At 48.8% G+C, this 19,804-nt stretch overlaps 1 protein-coding gene and 1 long non-coding RNA gene across 3 annotated transcripts in view; one reads left to right on the top strand and one right to left on the bottom strand.

The window, feature by feature from the left end:
* Positions 1–19,804, top strand: part of synpo2b (synaptopodin 2b) — a 221,485-nt gene that overhangs the window by 12,391 nt on the left and 189,290 nt on the right. The gene's annotated exons all lie outside the window — the stretch shown is intronic.
* LOC119963166 overlaps positions 6,485–19,804 on the bottom strand; it is a 31,151-nt gene continuing 17,831 nt past the window's right edge. For both annotated transcript variants that reach the window (XR_005460042.1, XR_005460043.1), the window contains exons 2-3: positions 12,426–12,580; positions 6,485–7,068 (exon numbers count right to left, since the gene is read on the bottom strand). This is a non-coding gene — a long non-coding RNA (uncharacterized LOC119963166). The remainder of the gene's footprint in view (positions 7,069–12,425; positions 12,581–19,804) is intronic.

Genomic DNA, 19,804 nt, shown 5'->3' with positions numbered 1-19,804 from the left:
AGTCCCCTCTGCTGTCTTACACACACAAATCTGGACCTTACCCAGGAAGTCCTGAAACTCTAGGGGAGTGGGTTTGCTCAAGGTCGTGAATTCCATCCCCCACTCCCCATATATGGGTGGTTATGTGGGTTAGGAGTAGGTCTATGTCGGTGATGGATATTGAGGCTCCAGTATCTATTAACATTGTACACTGCTGGCCCCCTAACAGGGGGTCAATAAATATCCGGGAATCCCTCTCCTTACCCGCTAAGGGCCGTGAATTGTCATTTCATGGCAATATCTTTGCCAGATCTTCCGCTGAGACCTGTATCACCGACCCAGGAGCTCCCAACCCCCCCCCACTACTCTTTAAGGTGTTGGGTCCCTGTCCTTCCTTGCCTCTCCCTTTTGCCCAGATTTCGGCAATTTTGGCATCTCTGCGGAACACCCCCTCTGCTCTTTTTTGGCCCTGCATTCTCTTGCAAAATGCCCTCCCTTCCCACAGCTATAGCAATGCCTTTCTCTGTCTATCTTTTCCATGGGGCTCACCTTGGGCCCTTCCCGGAGCTAGCCTCAGCTTTCATTGCCCAGGTGGGGACCTGATTGTATGTATGCCCCACTGGGATGCCCGTGTCCACAGTCCTGCCTAAATGCGGACCCATTTCATTCGTTCACATTTAAAAAAAGATTTTGTCATCACGGTGAGGGGCGGCTACCCCAGAGTGGTGTTTGTATGCCTCAAACTTCCTCTCGGCATAGTCTTCCACCCTTTCCTTCGGTCCCTGTTTAATTAGTGTGATTAGTGTCCAGTTTGGACTGCCCTTACCCACGGCAGCTGCTACAGCTAACTTAAACGCCGCAAAGTGGGCGTCTTTGTTTCCCCATCCCCGTTGGGTGATCCACGTGCGATTCCCAAAAAGGTTGTGGCAAGCCTGCCCAAACTGGTGCTGGGACCTTCGCCCTCAACAGTAAATGGATGTCGTCATTCGTAATCCTGTGGGCCTCCCGTAATTCATCTAGCTTGTCTCAAAAATGGCCGTTATCACTCTGCTGATTTAGAGCGGGCAGTTCTTTTAAGACCATCTGCTTTCCCCCCCACTGTAAAGGGTGTTTGGATCTGTTGTTCAGTGGTCTGGCCATCCATGGTCTCCCATATAACTCGTAAAGGCTGGGATGTGTCTTCCTCCTCATAAGGAGTGGGAAACGCGTACTCGTGATCGTAAAGTCCACCCCGGTATACCTCTTCCCTAAACTGTACCATTCGGTCTCGTCATCAGCATCCTCAACTAAGTCTGGTGCTGTTGATACCACAGCCCCTACAAAATGTCCATGTGGTCGGTTCCTGTCCCCCGCCCACGCACGTCTCACAGCTGCTACTCTAGCTTCATTCCTAGGTTTCTCAGTATGGACACTGCAACTATTACTTCCTTCTCATACTTGTTTTTAGTTTGCCCTCTCCACCAGGCCTTTTGCTCAGCCACGGGAGCATCCGGATTAAATTCCTTCTCTCTCATTTTCTTAATCAGTTTTACGTTTTGCTCAACAATGGTTTGTATGATAGACCCCCACTGTAATTTCCCAGTACCGGCGGCCACATTATCACTCCCGGCCATCTCGGCCACTCAATGCACTTTTCTCCTCTCAAGGGGTTTTCTCCCCCGCAGCTTTACCCTCACGCGGTATAATCCTTCGCGGCTACTCCTCCCTGCGATGACCCTTCCACCTTTCTCTGCGTTTTACCCCGCCATGGGTTTTTATGCACATTTCGCAACTACATTTCTTTTTGATTCTATACCCTGGCACGTAGTACCCTCCTCCGTATAGTTCTTTAGTGTGGCGAATGTACTTCACCTAATGCATGAGCTGTCTGTATTGTCTGTATAATTATGTAACCCATGACCTGGAAGTGATGATACGGGCTACTTCCAGGTACTGTACTGGAACCCTGTTAGGCTCCGCCTCTGGCTCCGCCCTCACTGGGGCCATATTAGTCCGGCCACCTGTGGGTGGCAGTCATTTGTACAGCCGACACTGGCAGGCGAGTTCATGGATATTAAAGCCTAATGTTCACTCGTTCTCACAGTCTCACGGTGAATTCACGGTATAACAATTTAATATCCATCGACAGCATCATGGAAGCCGCTCTAAAGCCAGATAAGCTCGATCTCGACGTGCGCGCGTCAGAAGCTAAGGAGATCTTCGAACATTGGTTTCGCTGCTTCGCGGCCTACCTCGACTCCTTCACCATGCCTCCCACTGAAACCATCAAGCTGCGACTCCTCCACGCTCGGGTAAGCCATCGAATTTCTGTGATGATCGAGAAAGCGGCCATGTAAGAGGCGGCGGTCGCAACCCTCAAGGCGCATTTCATGAAGCCTGTAAACGAGGTGTACGCCCGACATCGCCTCACGACTCGCCGTCAACGCACTGGGTAATCGCTGGATGAGTATCTGGAAACATTGACCCTACTCGCAAGGAACTGCAGCTACCGGGATGTGACCGCGCAGGAACACGTGAACCTACAGATCTGGGACACGTACGTGGCTGGGGTCTGATCGAACTACATCGGGAAGCGCTTTCTGGAAAACTGGACCGCTGACCTGCGGATCACCTGCGGTAAAGCTAGCTACCTCGTTAGAGGTGGCCTACTAGAACCTCAGTGCGTTCCCCGAGGACCCGGTGAACCCCTTGTGGACGCCATCGTTGCGACCCCTATATGTCCCAACTATGTCGCAAGCCTGTGCCGCGTGGCTGCCAGTCCAGCTCTGGGAACCGCAGTGCTACTTCTGTGGTCAGGGTCAACACCCCCGGCAGCATTGTCCAGCCCGCACAGCGACGTGCAGTGACTGTGGGAAAAACGGACACTTCGCCAGAATCTGTCTGGGCCGACCTAAAGCCCAGAAATCGAACACTCACCAGGCCCGTCCCATGGACTTACAGTCCCGCAGACCCCGCAACGTGGCTGCATGCCTGCCGGTAACGCCCCCTTCAGACGCGTCATCAGCTTCGTGTGACTCGTGGGGGCCGCCATCTTGCCCGCCCACTCCAACACCGACCGACGCGTGCGACCGATGGGAGGCGGCCATCTTGGTCGCCATCTTCGACCCAGCCCGACACGTGCGACTGGTGGGGGCGGCCATTTTGTGACCCTGACACCGCTGGCCACGCTGGCTACCTGCAGCTACCCTCGACCAGTCGCAGCCGAAGCACTTGAAAAACTCAATGATGTTCGTCCGGATCAACGGGCACGAGACCTGCTGCCTTTTCGACTCCAGGAGTATGGAGAGCTTTGTCCACCCCGACACGGTAAGGCGCTGCTCCTTTCCCATATACCCCGCATCCCAAACCATCTCATTGCCTCTGGATCCCATTCGGTCTCGATCCGGGGTACTGTATCGCTAACCTCGCGATGCAGGGCGCCGAGTACGCCCATTTTAAGCTGTACGTCCTCCCTTACCTCTGTGCCCCCCCTACTGCTTGGATTAGACTTCCAATGCAGTCACCGAAGCCTGACCCTACAGTTTGGCGGACCTTTACCCCCCCTCACGGTATGCAACCTCGCCACCCTCAAGGTCTCCCCCGCTTCGCTCTTTGCGAACCTCACTCCAGACTGTAAGCCTGTCGCCACCAGGAGCAGGCGGTACAGTTCCCAAGATATGGCTTTTATCAAGTTGGAGTGTTTATCACTCGACTGTTGAGTGAAGGGATTATCGAGGCCAGCAACAGCCCCTGGAGACCGCAAGTGGTGGTCATCTGGACCGGGGAAAAGAACCGGATGCTTGTAGACTATTAACCGGTTCACGCAACTGGATGCGTACCCCCTCCCCCACATTGCAGAAATGGTCAACCAAGATCGCACAGTACCGTGTGTTCTCAATGGTCGATCTGAAGTCGGCCTTCCACCAGCTCCCAATCCGCCCAGAGGAACGCTACTACACTGCTTTGAGGCAACCGGCCGGCTCTTCCACTTCCTCAGGGTCCCCTTCGGCGTCACTAACGGAGTCTCGGTCTTTCACAGAACCTTGAACCGAATGGTGGACCAGTACGGTTTGCGGGCTACACACTCGTACTTGGACAATGTCACCATCTGCGGCCATGATCAGCAGGACCATGAAGCCAACCTTCAGAGGTTCCTCCAGGCCACCCAATCCCTCAATCTCACATACAACAAAGAGAAGTGCGTTTTCTGCACTACACGACTGGCCATCCTCAGCTACGTCATGGAGAACGGAGTCCTAGGTCCCGACCCCGACCGTATGCGCGCCCTCACGGAACTCTCCCCTCCCCACAGCCTCAAGGCCCTAAAACGAAGCCTGGGGCTGTTCTCCTACTACGCCCAGTGGCTCCCAACTATGCGGACAAAGCCCGCCCACACATTCAAACAACCACTTTTCCCCTGACGGCTGAGGCCCGCTCGGCCTTCAGTTGCATCAAGGCCGACATCACCAAAGCCGTTATGCACGCGATAGACGAGTCCGTCCCCTTTCAGGTAGAGGGCGATGCGGCAGACGTCGCACTGGCCGCCACACTCAACCAGGCGGGCAGGCCAGTAGCATTGTTCTCTAGAACCCTCCACGCTTCCGAGATCCGACACTCCTCGGTCGAAAAGTAAGCACAAGCCATAGTGGAAGCCGTGCGGCACTGGAGGCACTACCTAGCTGGTAGGCGATTCACCCTCTTCACCGACCAACGGTCGGTCGCCTTCATGTTTGACAACGCACAACGGTGCAAAATAAAAAATCTTGAGGTGGAGGATCGAACTCCCCACCTACAATTATTATATCACGTACTGTCCTGGGAAGCTCAACGAGCCCCCGGATGCCTTGTCCCACAGCACATGCGCCAGCGCGCAAGATGACCGACTTCGGGCTATCCACAATGACCTCTGTCACCCGGAGGTCACCCGGCTTACCCACTTTATTAAGGCCCGCAATCTGCCCTTCTCCACCGAGGAGGTCAAGGCCATGACGAGGGACTGCCAGGTCTGCGCGGAGTGCAAACTGCACTTCTACCGGCCAGACAAGGCCCTCCTGGTAAAGGCCTCCCGGCCCTTTGAGCGCCTGTGTATGGACTTCAAAGGGCACCTCCCCTCCATCAACCGTAATATATACTTTCTAACCGTTATTAATGAGTACTCCCGCTTCCCCTTCGCAGTCCCATGCCCCGACATGACCTCAGCCACCGTAATAAAGGCATTGCACAGCATATTCATGCTGTTCGGTTTCCCTGCGTACGCCCACAGCGACCGGGGCACATCGTTCATGAGCGATGAGCTGCGTCAGTACCTGCTCAGCAAAGGCATCGCCTCGAGCAGGACTACGAACTATAACCCACAGGAAAACGGGCAGGTGGAGAGTGAGAACGCGACGGTATGGAAGGCCGTCCTTCTGGCCCTTCGGTCTAGAAGTCTCCTGACCCCCCGCTGGCAGGAGGTCCTCCCTGATGCCCTCCACTCCATTAGATCACTCCTCTGCACAGCCGCGAACAAGACCCCTCACGACCGCTTGTTTCTCTTTCCTAGGAAGTCCATCTCCGGGGTCTCGCTTCCATCTTGGCTGACAACTCCGGGAACTTTCCTTCTCCGGAAGCATATGAGGAGCCATAAGACCGACCCCCGGTCGAGAAGGTCCAGCTGCTGCACGCCAACCCCCAGTAAGCCTACATCACGCATCAGGATGGACGGCACGATACGGTCTCCCTACGAGATCTAGTGCCAGCTGGTTCCCCTGCCAACGCACCCACCTCCCCGCTGCCGACTGCCACCCCCTGCGTGCCTTACACCACCCTGGGTCTCCTGTCCTGGCCCACACCGGCACTGCCGCCACCCCCTTGCCTACCCCCACCCCCCAACTGTCTCCGACACGCCAGACTGAGGCTCAAGCTCCAGACACGACGCCCCTGAAGTCACCATCTGCAACGACCATGCCCGCTGCATCGCGAGAGCTGAGGAGGTCTAAAAGAACCACCCGGCCTCCAGACAGACTGAATCTCTAATGACCCCACGTCACCCCCGCTGGACTTGATTTTTTTTAACAGGGGGTGAATGTGGTGAATGTACTTCACCTAATGCATGAGCTGTCTGTACTGTCTGTATAATTATGTGACCCATGACCTGGAAGTGATAATATGGGCTACTTCCAGGTACTATACTGGAACCCCGATGGGCTCCACCTCTGGCTCCACCCTCACCGGGGCCATAAAGAGTCTTGCCACCTGTGGGTGGCAGTCATTTGTACAGCCGACTCTGGCAGGCGTGTTCATGGATATTAAAGCCTAATGTTCACTCGTTCTCACGGTCTCACAGTGAATTGATGGTATAACATTTAATACTGCAACTTACGGCTGGCCAACGACTAACGTGCAATCGCTCCCCTAACTATGGGTGGTAAATGAAATGTACACGCCCGAATTGGAGCCACACAGTCGCCGGTCGTCCTGTGGCGTTACTTTTCTTCACAGCATCAACTTGTTGGAGGGAATTAAGGTTGAGTCCTGGAGACTGTGCTGAGCTTTAAAGAAGTCTTTATTTCACATGCATGTGGGAGACAAAGCTGCTCAGGCTTGAACACTGCCTGTTCCTACGGTGTCATTGTTTCTCCCGATTGTACAGTGCAATGGTCAGCTATACTCTCTGATGCCATAAAATTCCATATTGATATGTTAAATTGTTTTACTGAATACAGATAGTTAGAAAAGCGACACACAACCTAGTTTTTACAATATTGATTTGTTTTCTGAATACCGGATGGTTCGCATGACCTTGTTAAGTACAGACATTGTTTGACAAAGCCCTGATAATTGCATCTCCAGATGATCCCTGTCAAAGGGTTGTTCCTAGCTGTGATGGGGTGTTAACAGCCTCCCCTGAATGTTCATCCGGAGATAGCAATTCCTGAATTTCCGAGTGGTCAGTCTGTTCTAATACAATTTCCCTGGTTGTTCTGTTTATTCAAACAGGTTTTTCAGACTTTGTCATTGTGGTTGTAGATGGCCTGTGTTGATTGCTGACTGCCTGGATGTCTGAATTAACCCTTCCATATTTCCTAGCGAGGTCTGGCTTGCTTTTGTGCGTTTGTACATTTAACTAAACTAAATACAAACGGACATGTGAATAACAATATATATATAACCTATAGACAGGTTCTTGATTAATAAGGGGATCAGGGCTTCATAATTCATAGAATTTACAGTGCAGAAGGAGGCCATTCGGCCCATCGAGTCTGCACCGGCCCTTGGAAAGACCACCCCACCCAACCGCACACCTCCACCCTATCCCCATAACCCAGTAACCCCACCCAAAACTAAGGGCAATTTTGGACACTATGGGCAATTTAGCACGACCAATCCACCTAACCTGCACATCTTTGGACTGTGGGAGGAAACCGGAACACCCGGAGGAAACCCACGCACGCACGGGGAGAACGTGCAGACTCCACGCAGTCAGTGATGCAAGCCGGGAATCAAACCTGGGACCCTGGATATGTGAAGCAATTGTGCTAACCACTATGCTACGGTGCTGCCCAAAATGGGTTATGGGGAGAAGGCAGGAGAATGGTGTGAGAAAATATCAGCCATGATTGAATGGCGGAGCAGACTCGATGGGCCGAGTGGCCTAATTCTGCTCCTATGTCTAATAGTCTTATGGTCTTATTACAAAACATGGTCCCCGATATTCTCCTGCAACAATGTAAGCCTACTTGTGACACAAATAAAAATTATTATTATAGTGGGGAATTCAGCGATGGTAATCATATTGACTGGCAACAGGTGATGGTTATATTCTCACTTATTGTAGATGGTCATTGTCTGGCACTTGTGTGGCACTAATGTTACTTGCCACATATCAGCCCAAGCCTGAATGTTGTCGACGTCTTGCTACATATGGGCAGACGGTTTCAGTATCTGAGGAGTCACAAATGTTGCTGAACGTTGTTCAATCATCCGTGAACATCCCTTATGATGGAGGGAAGTTCATTGTGGAAGCTGCTGAAGATGTTTGGGTCTATGACACTACCCTGAGGAACTCCTCCAAAAAATGTCCCGGACCTGAGGTGATTAACCTCCAACAACCAACTTCCTTTATACTAGGCATGATTACAGCCAATGGAGAGTTTCTCCCTGATTTCCATTGAGTCCAGTTTTGCTAGGGGATCCTTGATGCCATATTTGGTCAATTGGTGCATTGATGTCAAGGGCAGTCACCCTCACCTCATCTCTTGAGTTCAGCTCTTTTGTCCATGCTTGGATGAAGGCTGTACTGGGGTCAGGAGCTGAATGACCTGGTGGAACACAAACTGAGCGTTGGTGAGCTGGTTATTGCTTCGTAAGTGCCACAATATTGCACCATTGGCGACAGTTTCCATCACTTTACTGATGACTGAGAGTACATTAATGGACAGTATTTAGCCTAGTTGGATTTGTCCTGCTTTTTGTTGATTGAACATACCTAGGCAATTTTTGGCATTGCTGGGTAGATGCCAGTGTTGTCGCTGACTTGTTCTGGAGAACAGGACCCATAGCCTTTACAGTATCCAGTGCCTTCAGCCATTTTTTGATATAAATGATAGAGCTGAAGACTGGCATCAATAATGCAGGGGACCTCAGGAGGAGGCGGATATGATTCATCCACTCAACATATCTGGCCAAAGATTGTTCTTCAGCCTTGTCTTTTGCACTCATGTGCTGGGCTCCTCCATTATTGATATGTGTGCAGCCTCCTCCACTGGATAGTTGTTTAAATGTCCTCTACCATTCACAACTGCACATGGCAGCACAGCAGAGCTTAGATCTGATCCAATGGTTGTGGGACTACTTAGCTCTGCCTATCACATTTTTTTCCACTATTTGGCATTCAAGCAGCCCATCTTACAGCCTAGCTGTATGGTGAATATGGTGAAGCAGCCTAGCTTCGCCAGGTTGACACCTAATGTTTCGGTATGTCTGGTGTTTCTCCTGGCATGCCCTTCTGCATCTTTCATTGAAACGTATTTCGTCCCCTTGTTTAATGGTAATGGGAAAGTGGAGAAATGCTTGGCCATGAGGTGACATATTGTGGTTAAGTACAATTCTGATGCCGCCAATGGCCCACAACACCTCCGGGATGCCCATTTGTGAGCGGCGGGATATGTTCAAAATCTATTCCATTTAGCACGGTGGTAGTGTCACACAACAAGGTAAAGGGTGACCTCAATATGAAGATGGAACATTGTCCTCACAAGGACTGTTCGGTGGTTATTCTGAACAATATTGTCACGAGTGGATGCATTTGTGACAGGTAGATGGATGAGGACGAGGTCAAGTCGATTTTTCCCTCTGCTTGGTTCCCCCACAATCTGCCATAGACCCAATCTAGCAGCTCTGTCCTTTTGAACTCGGCCAGCTCAATCAGTGGTGGTGTTACCAAGTCCCTGTGATGGACATGGTCTGGCCCATACCCAGCTCCGACACCGCAGTGGTCTGAATTGACCATGTCCTGCAGGAACATCATGTATAAGTTTCAAAATAAAAGGGGAAACATACCAACATGCATGCATTCTGATGGCAATCTTTGTGTGTGGCTGAATACATTCTCAGTACGCTAACACCAAGTGAAAACATTAACTTCATCAAAGAGAGGTAAGTGTCGTGAAATCACATGCTTGAGTGAGCGGAATGCACTTAGTGCTTGGAGCGCACTTACATCTCTTTGATATGGTCAATGTTAACAAACATTAGGGTTTTGCCACTTAGACCACTGAGCCGTGAAGGGATATGAATAGATCAAAGCCGCAGATGGTTTGTACAAGCTGTCAATCACAGACCCCTACTCAAAAGCTATTAAAGGCTTGCAGCTAGTGGATCTGTGCAAACCAGACACAGGCACAGCTTCTTTCCTTTAGGGAATAGACATGTGGCACGGTAAGGTAAGTATTACAGCTATAATGTTTCCCACTGCCCCTGTCTGGACTGCTCTCTAGCTTCCAGACAGGGGTCCCATTTCAGGGGGGGAGCTCTGTGTGTGTGTGTGTGGGGGGGGGGGGGGGGGGTCTGTGTTGGGGGGGGCAATCAGTGGAGGGGGTTCCTTTAGGCAGGGGGTCCCTGTGGGGATCCTCCTATTGCAGGTATCCCTGGGGGGGGGTCTCCCTATTACAGGGGACCCTATTACAAGGGTCGATGGGAAAGTGTGTGGTAGAGGAGGCATGGGTAGGCAGTGTACTCTTGGAGGGCCTTGGACGATGGTCTCTACCAGCATGGCCCTGCTGATGTGGACCTTGAAGTTGCCTCATTGGCCTTCTGTGAGGTCCACTGTGTCAGGGCCACGCTGGTAAAAACCACAAGTGATCCGTGCCCAGGTGATTACCAGTCGCATGGACCGGAGAATCACGGGAGGCCGGAGCATCAGGCGTCGGGCCTACTAAATAGATGCAAATGGGCCATCAAGACTCATTTGCATTTATTTACATCCCCTTGCTGGTGTTTGGCGTGGAACTCGTTCATACCGCCAACAGAGGGTCAGCGGCGCCCGATTCTCCGTCCCTTCGGAGAATGCATTCTGGGCATCCTGGGGCAGAGAATCCCGCCCGCTGCACCTTTCTGCATTGTTTACAGTGTTCTCTACTGAACTATGGTTTTCCTTGTCGGCTTTTCTCCAAATGAAGATTTTCCTCTTGACCTTTTTCTTATATTTACATAAGAGATGGAGGTCAGATACAGTGGCCGAGTGATGATTAACCCTTGGTTCTACAGCCGCCCTTATGAACAAACATGTATTGTTGGTGAGCACATGGTCCAGGAGGTTATTTCCTCTTGCTGTTTTATTCCACTATCAACAATCACATTTGTGAGAACTTTTGCAGTTTTTCCACATGCATAGTGATTTATGATAGTGTCTTCTGTCCTCCAGCTATCATTGGGTTTATTAAAGACTCCTGTTATTATTGTCAGTATACCAAGTGTAATTTTGGATCTTTTTCAATGCTTTGTTGAGCACCGCACTGGATCTTTGTTATCATGTTTGGGTTTACAGACCGTCTCTATGCTAACTGCACATCTTTTAATTTCTAGTTTACTCTATTTAAATACTCTCATTATGACTAAGGTCATTCTGCTCTGTCATGACAAATTCAGCCCTGCAAACTAGTAGGATTTCCTCCATAACCATCTGTTTGCCTGTCTTTCTAAACAAACAGTTAAGGGAGCACGTCAGAATTGGCAACATCTGGTTGTAGCCATGTCTCTTCCCTTGAATAATATCTGGGTCTTATAATTTTATTAATACTTTACGGGCTGTCCCCAGAGACGCACTCCAAAACATGCATCAACTGCTGAAGGACCATCAATTCAGGAAGTCGATTAGTATTACTGGGGCAAAGTATATGGGACGGCTCATAAGGTGAAGGCTACTAACATAAGTCTGGGCATAGCTGTGAAGGCACCCCAAGGATCAATATCCCAAAAATTGTGATGGCATATGAAGAAACATATCACACTCTCAGTTAGCACTGCTGTTATTCATTTAATATTGGTGATATTTTGCCTTGAAAGCTGCTACAAGCTAGAAATGACATGGCACCTCTCTGTGAACAGGGCAAGGATGTGCATCTCTTAACCATTTCCTGAGTGTCTGACACTCATCAGGTTCAACAAGGTGAGAGGACAGCAGTGGAAAGAGTGTCTTTAAATATTGAAAGTGCATAGTTACTTCCTTGCCTAAGTGAAAAGGCTGTATTTATAGGACTCTTTTGAGAATGTGTTTTCACTGTTTTAAAGTGATTTCTAACTTGTTACAGCTTACTTAGAGCTTGCCGGACTTTGAACTATACTTCTCTGCTATCAGTCTTCACTGCAGCATGGCAGCAGCTTATGTAGCTCTACATTGGGGGGAGTGTAAAATTCTTTACATATCTCCATCTTTAAGCTGCTCTTGGCTCTGTGTCGTGTGCCTTCTTACATCACTGTGTGGATGGTAATGCAGTCAGTCCACATTAACCCTATATACAGCTTACCCGACGACTACAGATCTTAGCACAGAAACCTGAGACATCCTGGCAGTGATGGTTGAGATCGACTCCTCCAAACAGAGTGCACAGAGCCTCTGGATATGCTGACAAAACCCAATGCATTTTCTGAAGTTACAGCAGAATAATCCACTTCCTGGATGTCACCCCAACCCTTAGCATCTGTGGCCAGCTGAGCAGAACCTGGATTGTCTTCTGTTCTCTGAAGAAACTCTCTCATAACTGTCTCTATCTCCAATATCTGCTCTTGTTCATTTATGATGTATGGTTTGCCATGTGATGACCTAGCTTTCTCTACTGGAGCCCCAATGAGGAGTGTGCATCACTTAAAATCTTCAAGACCCATCTGTCAATTTAACAGTTCTCATTATCAGGGCCACCATCTCAGCAAGTCATGCCTAGTTTAGCTAGTGCTGCCCATATAAATGTTGGCAGATTACTGATATTAACCTGTGATGCCAATACAACTCAAGCAGAAGCGCTTCAGATGGAGGATGGGTATGAGTAATGTGACAGTGCTTCCTCAAAGTCCGTGCCCTCCTCAAAGGATTCATTGATTTCCTCCTCCTCCAACTCTTCCAGTTCCTGTGTCACCCTTGTAGGACCTGACGACGATGAATCATAGAAAGATGTGAATTAGAATTGACGTGGGAAAACATTCAAAGTCATCATTATGTAAATGTTCACATTTCAGTTAGAAGTATTACGGGCCAGGGTTTAGAGAAACCCAATGTGTGCCATGGAGTTAAGCTGACCCACAATTTTTAATATATTGTGGTATGGAGAGCACACGGCCCACTCTACAGGTGTGGTACAGCATAAATGGAAAAGTATTTTTTAAAGAAAAACAATGTTTATTCTATGAACTCAAGTTAACCTTCTTTAAACATACAGTGAACATCTTAGCAACCATTAATTCAAATACAAACCCCAAAGACTACAACACTAAGTAATCCTTTAAGCTTTCCTTTTAACATCCATACGACTTATAAACAAAACCTTTAACAGAAGCACATCAGGTTAAAGTCACTACTGAAAACATTTATAATTCTGAATTCACCAAATGATCAAGAGATAGTCTTTTGATGGCAGAGAGAACTTGGTCTGGCTTCAGCTCCCACACTGAAAATGAAACTAAAACACACCCTGCAGCAAACAGCCTAAAATGAAAGTAAAAAACTGACAAACAGTCCAGCTCCACCCACACTCTGACATCACTGATAAACACCCATTTCTTAAAGGTACTCTCACATGATAGAAGTGACAATTCAACATGAGAGATTACTATGTCCCAAGCGGTTGTGTGTTTTCTAATTCTGTCACCAGGGTTTTGAGATACGTTTCTATCGCCAGTTGTCATGGGCTCCACCATACTGCCAATCTTCAAGGAGTTCCTCCTCTGAATATTAAAGTCAGAATATAGGGATGGCACCTGAAAGTGAGATGCCACTCACTTTTCTTGTTCTGATGGGGTCATTGACTCTCTTGTGGCACTGAATCCCAGCTGGAGAGATCACATACCAGCGGCTGATGAGTTCCTACTGCCAGCGATATTTATTGGTTCTGTGAGGCTGACCACTTCCTCCCATTTGAGAAACACAAAGCAACTGCAGTCACTCACAGGAATCAGATGACCTCTGAAGAAGAGTCAGAGGATCAGTGGGAGATTGCGGGGAATGGGAGGTGTGGGTGTTTTTTTGGTGTGTGGACAGCAGTGGGTGTGCTGTCTTCCTACCACTCACTTCTATTCTCCTGCTTTCTGAAGTCTGAAAAATCAATCTAAATTTAACCATTTTGACAATTTATGGCGTCCTAAGTTTATGGCCCATAGTTTATGACTGATGCTGGATCAATCTCCTTCCAAAAGCCCCAAAGCGCCCTAAAAAATGCAATCATTGGGTGACCAGTCAGAGGAAAGTCACCCTCGTCGATGCAAGTGATATGTTCTGTATGGAGCTGATCCTCCAATCACAGGCTCATTTGTCACTCAGGTTTGCTGCTGATAGACTCACTAATGTTTGGAGAAGCAATGAATAGTGGAAGGTGAGTGAGGTCACTGGGCCAAGTGAAGGCGAGCCCAGAGGGAGGCAAGTTCGGGAGCAAACGAGGTTGGGAGGCAAGATTGCCGGCGGTGTGGGGCGCAGGGGGGTAAGGAACCAGGAAAAACTGATGTCGCTGAGGTAATGAATCTTTTGCTAATAAATGTGGAGGCTCTAGCTTATTGCTGCATAAGCTCAGGAGCTACGATATGGGGGGGGGGGGGGGGGGGGGGGGGGATGTACAGGGTGTTGCTGTAATACACTGCGTTAATTGGCTAATTTAATACTGAACAGTTTTGTTTCACATGAGTATTTGCATTTATATGTCATCACATCTCAAAATGTTTCACTTACTGTGAATTACTTGAGGAGTTGATGGAGGTTAACGGACAAATATGAGGTAATGTATTTTGGAAGGTCTAATGCAGGTAGGGAATATACAGTGAATGGTAGAACCCTCAAGAGTATTGACAGTCAGAGAGATCTAGGTGTACAGGTCCATAGGTCACTGAAAGGGGCAACACAGGTGGAGAAGATAGTCAAGAAGGCATACGGCATGCTTGCCTTCATTGGCCGGGGCATTGAGTATAAGAATTGGCAAGTCATGTTGCAGCTGTATAGAACCTTAGTTAGGCCACACTTGGAGTATAGTGTTCAATTCTGGTCGCCACACTACCAGAAGGATGTGGAGGCTTTAGAGAGGGTGCAGAAGAGATTTACCAGGATGTTGCCTGGTTTGGAGGGCTTTAGCTATGAGGAGCGGTTGAACAAACTCGGTTTGTTTTCACTGGAACGACGGAGGTTGAGGGGCGACCTGATAGAGGTCTATAAAATTATGAGGGACATAGACAGAGTGGATAGTCAGAGGCTTTTCCCCAGGGTAGAGGGGTCAATTACTAGGGGGCATAGGTTTAAGATGCGAGGGGCAAGGTTGAGAGGAGATGTCTGAGGTAAGTTTTTTACACAGAGGGTAGTGGGTGCCTGGAACTCGCTGCCGGAGGAGGTGGTGGAAGCAGGGACAATAGTGACATTTAAGGGGCATCTTGACAAATACATGAATAGGATGGGAATAGAGTGATACAGACCCAGGAATTGTAGAAGATTATAGTTTAGTCGAGCAGCATGGTCGGCACGGGCTTGGAGGGCCGAAGGGCCTGTTCCTGTGCTGTACTTTTCTTTGTTCTTTGTTCTTGTTCTTAGGTGCAGTGAGTGTGTTAGGGACAAGCATGTAATCGTATTGCATATACTAAGATTTCTAACAGTAACAAATGACACATAGCACGGTGATGTTATCTGCAATGGTATCCCAACTTGGAACACCAGCTCAAGGGGGTTTATAATTTTGTTTTCGGAATGGTGTGAAGAGTCAAGTGAAACCTCAGTGAGAATAAGTGGCCCAGTTGCCTTGTAATAATTATTAAAGACTAATTTATTAAATTAAAGACAAATAAATACACACGAACCGGACTGTGCTGCGCTAAGACAATTAAGTATATGAATTACGAACCGCGCACTCGGTTTATGTAGAACATACCCCTTGTTCTAAAATATATCGACGATCCATGAACTCTTTAAGACGTCACTTTTCCCCCAAACAACATCCAAGGTAAATAAATCTATAAGTCAAGTCAAGCTTATAATTCATACACAATTCAGGGTTGATGATGAAGTCTGGGAAATTATTTTTCCTGGCCCAGCAAGGATATTTAAACACCCTTTCTGAAGATTTGTTCACTGTCTTGGATCTAAGATTTAGAGGCTAGTACGTGTAAAAGTGGCCCTCTTAGCTGTTAGATGTAAACTTAGATGTAAATTGACCTGTCTTGTTTCTGAGGGTGCTGGGAATTATAGCATTGTGCCCCATTGATTCTGCATTCTGTGTATTTGGCTCACATTTCTTGACACGAGAAATGAGCATGTCGATACCTCACTAATTTCCCAATTGTCTAGATAAACTGTTTCCACTAATAGGCAATTCACACCTGATTCCATCTAGATGCCTTTTAATCTCATTACTGGGAAAGGCACAGACAGGGAGAAATCGTAAAGCTGGCGTCAAAACCGGGCGGGTTTGACGCCAGCCTCCCCCTCCCTGACTGGGAACCGATTCTGGTCCCCGGTCGGGGCTATTATGCCGCGGCCGTGAACTCCGGCATCGCGGGCTTAACGAATTTCGTTAAGCCTGCTTGCCAGAGTTTGCGCCGGCTGACGCGTCACATGACGTCAGCCGCGCATGCGCGGATTGGAAGACTCCAACCCGCGCATGCGCGGATGACGTCATCGCGCATTTGCGTGAAACCAGCGCATGCGCGGGCCGGGATGCCCCTCAACCACCCCGCGAAGTGATACAGCGGGGCGGCGGAAGGACAAAGTGAGCGGGAATCGGACCCGCTGCCCGTGATCGGTGCCCACCGATCGCGGGCCCATGGCACCCTTGGCACGGCCGTGGTACTGCCGTGCCAATCGGTGTCATGGTTGCCAAGATCGGGACTTTACGGCCGTTTTTACGAACGGCCAGACCAGGTGTGTTTGCCGTTCGTAAAAACGGCCGTAAAGGGCTTGGAATTCGGCCCATCGGCCAGCTGACAATCGCTGCTGGCCGTAAAAAAACGGCGGCAGCGATTCGTGTCGGGAGTTGGGCGTGGGGGGGGGGGGGGAGAATAGCGGGAGGGCGTCGGGCTAGCGTGGCGGTAAAAATTTACGACCCGCGCTATTCTCCGCACCGTCGTGAGTGCGGAGAATTGCGCCCACAGTTTATCCTGCCTTTTAACTGCTACTGCTGTCTCCAGGCAGATTTATACCTGTTGCTGACCAGATTGAATCCTATTAAGCATGTCAGATTTGTATTATTGCTGTTGCTAGGCAAATCCATGACAATGAACAACTTGCATTTTTATGGAAGCTATTTATGAGTTTCGGACATCCCAAAGCACTTTACAGTCAAAGAAATACTTTGGAAGTGTAGTCACAGTTGTTATGAAGGAAATACAATAAGGTAAATGATCAATTGAAATAAGAAAGTCTAGAGCTAGGGAGCAGTTTCTAAAAATTAGAGCCAGATAATCCACGAATAAAATTAGGAAATACTTCTATGCAATTGATGCAAGATCAATATTAATGCTAGATCAATTGTTAAATTTAAAGCTGAACTTGAGATCTGGGGTACAGTATACAGGGTACTGGCAACTTTGTGCAGATGCGATGAAAACTTATCCAGTCAGGTTTAGGGCAATGACCTTTAGTGTGTAGAATTGTGTTAATTCCTTAAAATGTTGTTGCCAGCATATGCTTGTTGTCTTGTAGCAATTTAAATACTGTGATGCCTAGCAAACAAATGTTTTCCTTGTGCGTTGTGGCTTTCTATAATGGAGGGATGATGATTATTGAGGATATTAATGAATTATTCTATTTCTGCTTCTGTATGAATCCAAATACCCAGCTGTCAACAATATAATAGAAAGTTTGCAAGTGACAGCATCACCTAATAAAGGAGTGAGTGTGAATGAAAAACAAGCCCCTCACAACCGAAAATGATCCCCGAAAATCAAACAGCAGCTCTCCAGTGCTTTCACTTCCTCTTTTCTAACCACAAAAAGCATTTAGCATTATTGAAGTGGCCAATAGCTGCCATTGGGGTAAGGATCAATGGAGGGTACTTCAGATGCATTCAAGTTTGAAGGGTAAGAAAAATAAATGAAACTCCAGTCTGCTGTGTTTAAACCATTAAGATGTCAATCAAAGGCTAGTGTAAAGGTACTGCAATGTGAAATTGAAGGAATGCTAAGCATTTCAAAGGATCTCGGGCAAGAGTGTGACTTCAAAATTCATCGGGCTGAGTGAGCAGATGTGAGGAAAGGCAAAGTGTCCCTGGCATGCATCTTCAATGAACTGTCTGATCAGCTGTCAGGCAGAGTAGTTCAGAGTGAAAGGCAACTTCAACGTTTAAACAGGGCAAACCAGGATGATGATTTTTAAGAGGGTTGCCTTAGATCACGATGCCAAGAGTGATCTTAAGGGTGTCCAGGGCTAGAAGGGGCTGTCCAGACATGGGACCCCCATCCTAAGGCTAGGTCATGGGTCAACTCCTTACCCACAGCCCAAGATCACCCAACCTCCAGGACCGTTTGGGGATTCTCCCTCTGCAGCCTAGCAACATCAGACAGGCACATGAGCAATGGACTAATCTCCTTGACCCACCTCGGCATCCAGAGTGCCAGGCTAATGTGTCACTGCCAGTTTGTCAGTGCCATGGTGCCAGGGGGCAGTGCATCATTAGCAGTGCCAGGAGACAGGGCTTGAAGTGGGGACCTGAAGGGGGGACCTGGTGGTCGGGGTGGGTCGCTGAAGGACGGGATGGCTGTGGGGGTGGTGGCTGAGAGAGAGGCTGGGGGGGGGAGGGCTGCTGGGGGTGGGCGGGGGAGGCCAGGTCACCATGATACATGCATGGTGTGTGGGGGGGGGGGGCGGGGGTGGGGGGGGTTGATGCGTTATTCCCATTGTGGGGAGGAGGATGACCCTCTTTAATGAAGGGTTAGGTGTGCTCCCCTTCCGGCAGCACGGTGGCGCAGTGGGTTAGCCCTGCTGCCTCACGGCGTCGAGGTCCCAGGTTCGATCCCGGCTGTGGGTCACTGTCCGTGTGGAGTTTGCACATCCTCCCCGTGTTTGCATGGGTTTCGCCCCCACAACGCAAAGATGTGCAGAGTAGGTGGATTGGCCACGCTAAATTGCCTCTTAATTGGAAAAAATGGATTGGGTACTCTAAATTAATTTTTTAAAAAGGTGTGCTCCTCTTGTGGTGGTGGGGGTGGCGGGGTGGGGGGGGGGATGGTGATGCAACATTTACATTGCGTGGAGGGGGGGATGGGTACCAGTCTCTGGTCGCTGAGATCTGAACGCTCGTTCAAAATGGCAGCCCTAAACCAGTAAGTGTAGGAAACAGGCACGGTCGCCACAATGCATAATTTTGTAGAGTAATAGTCTGGGAATACCTCCGATTCTGCTCCTAGTGGGAGCGAGACCCAGTCCCGATCCCTCACTGGTGGAAGCACTTAGTTCCTGAAACACAGGAACTCGCCCATATTCCTGAACATAAAAAAAAACATTTTTTTTAATTGTAAAAGTCAAGGATGATTGTTCAACAAGAGGATGTAATCGTGCTGAGAAAAATACTCCATCGTTGGTTTTAGCAGGCTGTATTTGTTTACTAATTCCAATATTCCCTTATTTTCAAATGTGTTTAGATTCATTAAAAAATCAAATGAAAACCCCAGACCTGTCAAAGCTGTACAAGAATAGGTGCACATTGTTTAGCCAAAAAGCATCAAAGGTTTGGGTGATTTCAAGTGAAAGGATACATTTACTTTTCATCAATCTCACTTGATCATCTTTACATTTATGATTTTATAGCGTGCAATGGCAGAATGTTTTAAAACAAAGAACTTGCATTTACGTAGCCCCTTTCATGACATCAGGGGGCGCGATTCTCCAATGTCACGCCGGTTGGGAGATTAGCGGGCCGCGCCAGTTTTTCATGCGACGCCGGTCCAACGTGCTCCCGCGATTCTCTCAAACGGCAAAATCTGTTCCGTCGTGTTCCGCGCGGCAAAACCCGGAGAATCGCCCGAGGCACCCAAAATGGCAATTCTCCGGAACCCCTGCTATTCTCCAGCCCGAATGGGCCGAAGTGCCGACGGCGTGACCCCAGTTCACGCCGTCGCCGTCCACACCTGCTTTTTAAAGACGTCAGCCAGTCGTGCTGGCTGATGCTGAGCAGTGAGGAGGTGAGTGGAT

This window comes from Scyliorhinus canicula, chromosome 3, assembly GCF_902713615.1.
Source record: "Scyliorhinus canicula chromosome 3, sScyCan1.1, whole genome shotgun sequence".
Taxonomy (NCBI): domain Eukaryota; kingdom Metazoa; phylum Chordata; class Chondrichthyes; order Carcharhiniformes; family Scyliorhinidae; genus Scyliorhinus; species Scyliorhinus canicula.
Note: the sequence above shows the minus strand (reverse complement) of the source record. Positions and strands in the feature narration are given on the sequence as shown.